This window comes from Scylla paramamosain, chromosome 28, assembly GCF_035594125.1.
Source record: "Scylla paramamosain isolate STU-SP2022 chromosome 28, ASM3559412v1, whole genome shotgun sequence".
In the NCBI taxonomy this organism is placed as follows: domain Eukaryota; kingdom Metazoa; phylum Arthropoda; class Malacostraca; order Decapoda; family Portunidae; genus Scylla; species Scylla paramamosain.
Window position 1 is genome coordinate 8,477,099 of NC_087178.1, and position 7,902 is coordinate 8,485,000.

General features: G+C 41.9%; 1 protein-coding gene across 2 annotated transcripts in view; it reads right to left on the reverse strand.

Moving 5' to 3' along the window:
* The window catches only part of LOC135114887 (uncharacterized), an 85,755-nt gene that overhangs the window by 52,029 nt on the left and 25,824 nt on the right, over positions 1-7,902 (reverse strand). The window contains exon 1 of one of the 2 annotated variants that reach the window (XM_064031106.1): positions 1,268-2,364. The exons of the other annotated variant lie outside the window; for it this stretch is intronic. The gene's annotated coding sequence lies outside the window, so the exon portion shown is untranslated. Of the gene's footprint in view, positions 1-1,267; positions 2,365-7,902 lie in introns of those variants that run through there. 2 annotated transcript variants of the gene reach the window in all.

Sequence of the window (7,902 nt, forward strand, 5' to 3'; positions counted from 1 at the left end):
TTCTGATGAAGTGACTACGTTGTACCGTTTTTCTCTTTTTGGCCATTGTGAGAATCCTGACTTCTAGCACGACAGTCTGCTGTCCTGTGTCCTATTCTGTGATGATAAGTACACCAAGGAGGATTTCTACATACTGATTCTTTGTGACCTTTATACTGACAGTTGGAACAGGTGATATTAGCGTAGCAGTCCCTTGCTGAGTGTCCAAATTTGTGGCAATTGTAACATTCAATTGTTTGTCTTTGTTTAGAGGGACTCCTACCTCTATGGGGTGTTGATGCTCTGGTTCTAGATCCTGATCGTCCTTGCCTTTGTGTGGTTGGTGTGCGTGAGTCTGAGGTAGCAGCTAACACATATGTACTGCATGAAGGATCTATTTCTGCATAGCCTTTGAGTAGGCAATCTACCTCACCTAGCTGTATGTTTGGCTTGATGTCTTTATAGAGTCTTTCCTGTACTACACCCTTGTTTGATTTGACAATTTGTGCTAGCATCATAACGAGAGCCATGTTTTTCAAGGAAATTTGTTTGGGTTCATTTTTCACAGACCAGTCTGAGTTTTCAAAGATTGCTTCCATGTCTCTTGCTTGTGTATCCAACCTTGAAATGAATGCTGTTTGTGTCTCGTTTTGTTCTGGTGCTGTTTTCAGAAACCTGACCATGGTGCGCATTGGATCTCTATTACTTTTTGTTATGAAGTGCTTTTTAAAAGCTTTGATATACTCATCAAATGTTTTGATGTTGTCTAAATATGAATATACTATGACGTGACGAGCTGTGCCCTTAACAGCGTCAATGTGTTCTTTGAAGCATTTTTTTTTTAAGTTATCCTCAACAATACCTTTGTTTTTTATCAAAGTTTCTATTCTTTTGACATACTGATTTAAATCAATAGTATCAGGTTCTCCACTGAATTTGGGAATATCAGCTACAGTTGTGATGGCTGAATGTTTTACTGCGTTAGAGTTTGTCATGGTGGAGTTTCTACTTTCAAGTAAAGCTCGTAAACTGCGAGTAAAGATAGGACTAGTTTGAATTGAAACTTGACTAGTAGTGGCATACATGTGTACAATTTACATACCTTGTCCTATGATGATTAGTGCGTGTGATAATGTTGGGAGACGCTCTACAATAAGGCAGTTATACTCAATGTTTCTTCATGCTCAGTCACTCCTCAGGCATATACAAACTGTTGGTGCACTGGGTATTACATAAAGTATTACATGAATATAATTACATTAATGAATGACAAGTTGTTTAGTGTTACCAAAGTATAGACAAGTGAGTAGCGATGTCCTTTTGAGGGGCGGCTGCTGGTGGCGGCGTGCTGTGGCTGGTGGCTGTGTGCGGGGCGGATGCTGGGGCGGCGTTGATTCTGCTCTCGTCTCTGGCTGCGGTTTCCTCTTCTAAGTCTCTTTTTAGTATTTTGATTATGGTCTCGTTGATTGGTGGTATTAATTGAAAGTTACTCTTGAGTTTGATCGTGTGGGCAGTGGCTCGGGAGTGTGATGAGGTGCGGCGTGGTGCGGCGCGGTGCGGGACTTGTACACCCTTGCGAGGTTGACCTTGACTCACTGTGTTGGCTGGGGAGCGTTGTTGCTGTTGCTTCCGTTGCTGCTTCTGTTGTTTGTTTCTAATGTTTGTAAATTCTTCTTTCTCTTCGAAGATTGTTTACGCTTCAGAATCCCAATAAGCTGAACACCACTGTGACTCCTACCTCAGTGACGGCGGTGTGCCAGTGGGCGTAGCTTGGTATCGGAGGCGACTATTTTCTTTCTCGATAATCATCACTCACAACATCCTTGTGCAAGTGGGTTATCAGAGTTAATCTGGCGTGTTGCAGTTTATTTAGAAAAAGAAATTGTCTTTACAGCTCAACAACAGTGCACTTCTTTACTACTCAATCACACGATTAAGATTATAAGCAAAGTTATTAAGACTCTTGTGTCTTGATCAGAGTCTAAGTCTATGAATAACTCGTGACAGAGCGACACGGGTTGTGCGTCTGTAATATCTTAGTGTCTGGCTGCTACTAACGCTAAAAGTGACTTGAGGACTGTCCAAAAGGTGCCTAGGCATACGTCATAGATTTCCATAGCCAATAATATCAAGCAAAATGAATGACGTTTTAATCTCCACCCAATGGGAGGTAAGTCTTTAACGAGCTGAATGGGCATAAAACAAACCGGCTGTTTATAGTTAAGCTTGGCTGTTATCAATTCAACGTCCTGTTCACCTCTTGCACAATTCTTCTAACACTGGCGTTAGATTCTCTAACGCGTCTCTAATTTCCTTCTAATTCTACTCCTATATCTATTCTTTTTCATGCAAGGTAGTGCCTATTACAGCAGACCGCAACAGCACAAGACAGGGGGAGGTGGCAGGGCTCCTCTCAGCCGTTATGATTCTGCAGGAGGACTGACAAAGGTGATTTTTCAGTAATGTGCGGTGAGAATGTATGCAGAGAGAGAGAGAGAGAGAGAGAGAGAGAGAGAGAGAGAGAGAGAGAGAGAGAGAGAGAGAGAGAGAGAGAGAGAGAGAGAGAGAGAGAGAGAGAGAGAGAGAGAGAGAGAGAGAGAGAGAGAGAGAGAGAGTGTGTGTGTGTGTGTGTGTGTGTGTGTGTGTGTGTGTGTGTGTGTGTGTGTGTGTGTGTGTGTGTGTGTGTGTGTGTGTGTGTGTGTGTGTGTGTGTGTGTGTGTGTGTGTGTGTGTGTGTGTGTGTGTGTGTGTGTGTGTGTGTGTGTGTGTGTGTGTGTGTGGTTTTTTGCAGTTTGAACTTATAGTGTGTTTATGAAAGGGTGGTAAGACAAAGAACACACACACACACACACACACACACACACACACACACACGCACGCACGCACGCACGCACGCACGCACGCACGCACGCACACTCACTCACTCACTCACTCACTCACTCACTCACTCACTCACTCACTCACTCACTCACTCACTCACTCACTCTCTCTCTCTCTCTCTCTCTCTCTCTCTCTCTCTCTCTCTCTCTCTCTCTCTCTCGACCACGCATGAGCTTATAGCCGCTCTTAATTGCGTCTCCGGACACCGCCCCCCCTTGACTCATTATTCTGCCTCACTGAATTATACACCACATGAGGCGTCGCTGTAACTTGTTTACGACACCCAGGGCTGCCAACATGACCGTGAAGGAAGCCTGCCTGGAGATACTGGCCAAATTATCAAGTGCACCATTTTCCTTCCCTTTTGTCTACAAGGAATACTCATCTCCTCGAATTTCTGAGTAAGTGCTTAGTTATAAAGATTTCTTCACTAAAATATCAAATAAAATAACACCACTTTGATAAATTCCATGAGCCTGATCTACAGTGATCGAATGACAGGAAAGTACAGGCATATATGTTCTCTATATATGAATTGTTATGTATAGGCCTACTGGCATCTTGTGCTTCCCATATATTCTTCAATAAGCTAACCTAACCTAGCTTTTAAATAACTTAACGTAATTAATAACGGGGAAGGACTGGATTTTTAGGGAATCTTGAGGGTGTAATGTGAGAAGGGGAGCCTTAAGAAGGGAATCGCCGCTGAGACCACCCTGCTACATCTCCATCAGAGGGCGGCGAATTGTTCCTGCCGATAATGCTGAGCCCGGGTGGTGGTGGTGGTGCAATTTAATGAGTTGGAGAAAACGGGTTGTCGTGTTTCGGAACAATTTAGAGTAAGAACACTTGTGGAATCGAGCATTTAAGCCATCCATTTTAAACGCCGCCACTTAGCAGTACATTGCAGCTACCCGTGTTGATTATGTAAAGACTCATTGTTGCAGCCAAATTCTCTATAGGAGTTTCAGTATTAATCCCTCACTTGCGAGGTCAAGGATCCAAGTTCGTACTCCCGGTGAAATTAATTAGACGGTTCGCTAGCTTTTCTACATCCAATTCCCGAAATAATTCATAAAGTCGAGAATCCAACAGCGTACACATGCAGCTTGGAAATATTTAAGAAGTCGACTGTTCACGTCAGTGAAGGGGGAGGGGGAGGGCAATAACTTACGCTAAGAGAATGGGAAACAAGGGAATATACGAGTAAATTAGGCGGAGAGAGAGAGAGAGAGAGAGAGAGAGAGAGAGAGAGAGAGAGAGAGAGAGAGAGAGAGAGAGAGAGAGAGAGAGAGAGAGAGAATGTAGGAAAAGGAAAAAAAAGATGTCAAATAAGATTAAGTACTATTAAAGCATACCAGTAAGTGTGAAATACAAGTGGAGTGTTGGTAAAGAGTCTGAGAGAGAGAGAGAGAGAGAGAGAGAGAGAGAGAGAGAGAGAGAGAGAGAGAGAGAGAGAGAGAGAGAGAGAGAGAGAGAGAGAGAGAGAGAGAGAGAGAGAGAGAGAGAGAGTGTGTGTGTGTGTGTGTGTGTCGAGTTAAGTGAATAAATAAATAAATGAAATGAAGAAAAGCAAAAGTGAGTCAAAGAAGAAGAAGAAGAAGAAGGAGAAGGAGAAGGAGAAGAAGAAGAAGAAGAAGAAGAAGAAGAAGAAGAAGAAGAAGAAGAAGAAGAAGAAGAAGAAGAAGAAGACCAGTCTCTCCACGAAGCTCGTTAACACAAACACGTGAATATCAACATTTCAAACACACGTTACTTTCATCACTACTCTCTCTCTCTCTCTCTCTCTCTCTCTCTCTCTCTCTCTCTCTCTCTCGTGGCAAAATTCTCCCACTAAGTTTTCAAATGCCACACATAACAACGTTTCATGGCGAAGGCAATTAAGTCTCGGTTACATAGCAAAATTAAAACTATAATTCTCCAAAATAACAATACAAAATAAAAATTTCCCGTGCATCAGAATCATTTACTAATGCGAGTATTAATAGCTGTTTTACATCCACGCCAGACTGCCTACCTACGCCATGCCAGTCATACCAACCCTCCCGACTGGTAATGCTAACTATATACAATAACTTCAATAGAGAAAAGAGGCAGTCCACACATCGCAGCAGTTGGTAACCCTGAGACGCCACGCTGGAGGAGGAAAGAGCCAGAAAAGTGGACGGGAAAAGGGAAAAAAGGAGGCCAAAGGGAAGAAATAAAGAGGAAAGAGTGAGAAAGATGACATTAATATTTCCTCCAGGGAGCGGGACACAGCTAGGCCACAGCGGCGGGATGGAAACAAATGGCGAGGAATATTTACTTTGCCACAGTATGCACGCCAAAATAACTGGGCGAGGAGTGGCGGGAGGGAAGGCTGGGGACTTGACGCGAATATAAAACGACGATGAAGAATGCAAATACAAGAATTAATCATGCAGGGCAAACAGCGAGTAAGAGGAAGACAAAGAACGAAATAAAAAGACAAGAAGGAGAGAAGAAGAAGAAAAAAAAAAGAGGGGGTAAAGAAATAAGGTAATGAATCCTTTAAATAGGAAAAAGGAACCAGGGTGTAAATAAAGTGAAACATTCATGAGCGATATAATAAAGTGGGTGCGAAAAGAGAACATACAAACAGCAATTATAGATGAAATAAAAGTCAGAAGCTGAGCACTAATTGAAATTAAACCGTGAAGGGAAGGTATTCACGCTCTGCCTTTTGTCGGGTTGTATTTAAAGAACTCCAGCAGACTGTGTGTATATATTATTCCTTCCTCTAATGATGGCGCTAAGTACGATTAATGTACGATAGTATCTACAGGAGGCCTAGTAATGATGTGATAAGTACGACAGTATCTACAGGAGCCTTAGTAATGATGTAGTTAAGTACGATAATGCCACAGGAGCCTTAACATGTGTTAAGTACGATAATGCCTAGTTGACTGTGAGTATGGTAATTATACACAGGTGGTTTCATAATGATGTGACGTACGATAGTGACTATTTGGGTGTTTGTAATGATGCTGTTTAGTACGATAATATTTATAGAGGGTTGTAATGACGTCTAAGTACGATATTGGCTACGGAAGAGTACGATATTTTGTGCAGCCGGTTCAAAGAGGAGCAAGATCCTTGTTTATTATTGTCTCGAGGTTAATCAGTCTCTCTCTCTCTCTCTCTCTCTCTCTCCTCTCTCTCTCTTCTCTCTCTCTCTCTCATCTCTCTGTCTCTCTCTCTCTCTCTCTTCACGGATTAAAGGCTACATTGTGAACAGATTCCACGCATGGTCTCCGCCGCTAGGTTCCAGGTAGCGCTCAACTCTCGATGGCACGCGAGATCAGCTTGTGGCGGCGTGGTAATGGCGCTACTCAGTGTCTTAAACCAGTCACTTGGGCACTGAACACTGGCAGGATTTAGGTGGCTGGTGGGCGCGTCTTTGTTCATGGTTTGTCAGGGTACTTCGTTTTTTGTTATGTTTTGATTTTAAGTGTAAAAGGAACTCGGCCAGGTGCACCAAAAATGGACAGATAAATAAATAATAGAAACAATAAAATAAAATAATAATGGTAAAAAGATGAAAGATGTCACAAATTTGTCGGTCAAGAAAGATAAAAATAACAATGTCAAAAAAAAAAAAAAGTCAAACAGAGAAGAGGTTCCAAAATGAAGCTCAATTAAGTTCATTCTTTCTTCAGTTTAATTCCAAATACTGACAAGAGGAATATTAAAGTTGAAAAGCCGTGCACGTTGACCTATATTTCCTTAACAATAATTGCTAATATGAACTGACCTGCTTTCGGTAAGAGTGATATAACATTAGGAAGCTGTAATGTAATTCTTAGGCATGCATTTTAAGTGTTCGAGCGTTTGCATCTTATCTCTAATACTTACAAAAAGGTGACGTGAGGTATTTGGGATGTTTTGAAGATCTTTTCATGATACTGGTGAAGTTTAACAAGGATTCTGCATCATTAAGGGGGAAAAGACACCCTGACAAATCACCGCTGAGGCATTTCAAAATAATGATAATGAGAGAACGGCGTTTCAAAATACGGAATCTTAATAATACACAGACAAATTATATAAGGTGGTGATATAAGGACACACACACACACACACACACACACACAACACACACACACACACACCACACACACACACACACACACACACAAAGGCAACAAACATTTCTAAATATCATCTTGCTAACATGACTTGAACATTCCAAGACTGCCACGTATTTTGTGGAAAACCATGAAACAGAGAAAAATGTAAACAGCACAGTTTTTGGGACTCCCTGGAAGTGGGAAGAGACCTGGGAGGCGAGGAGAGAGAAGGAGAGGGGGGGAGTGGGAGTGGAGAGGTAACGAAGGGAGAGGAAAACGGAGAAGGGAAACAGAAAGGAGAAGAAGAGCAACTCGATACCTGCTTGTTTTCCTTCCAGCTCAGGTGTGGCAATGCGATAAAACTTACAAATATTATTGTTAGGAGTAAATAAAAGGATTCTCAGCCATTTGCAAGTCCTGTGTTTCTCTCCCCTTGTTGATTCATTCTCTTTTAAAAATAGAGAAAATATCTGCTACCCGGTTATGATAAATATAATCATTACTACTATCAATAACGTATTTCCGCCATTCGTGTTACGGGATATAAAAGAAGAAACCATGAAAAGGAGATAAATAAGTAAAGGAATGAAGATTAAGTTGAGAAAGACCTTATTTATCTTTTAGGTTCAGGCCATTCCCAGTAACCACCTGTATTTCCCTTTGTCCTGCACATTCTTATGATAACCGTGTTCCCAGTCGTGATATTGACAATAAAACAGAGCTCCAAGTTGCTTCGTAGGCCACTTCTGTCCAATTTTTTTCTCCTTATTATATCAACATATTTTGTCCTTCCTCTTTGTCTTTCTCGTGTGTGTGTGTGTGAGTGTGTGTGTGTGTGTGTGTGTGTGTGTGTGTGTGTGTGTGTGTGTGGTGTGTGTGTGTGTGTGTGTGTGTGTGTGTGTGTGTGTGTGTGTGTGTGTGTGTAGCTACGTATGTTTGTTTGTCTTTACTTGTTT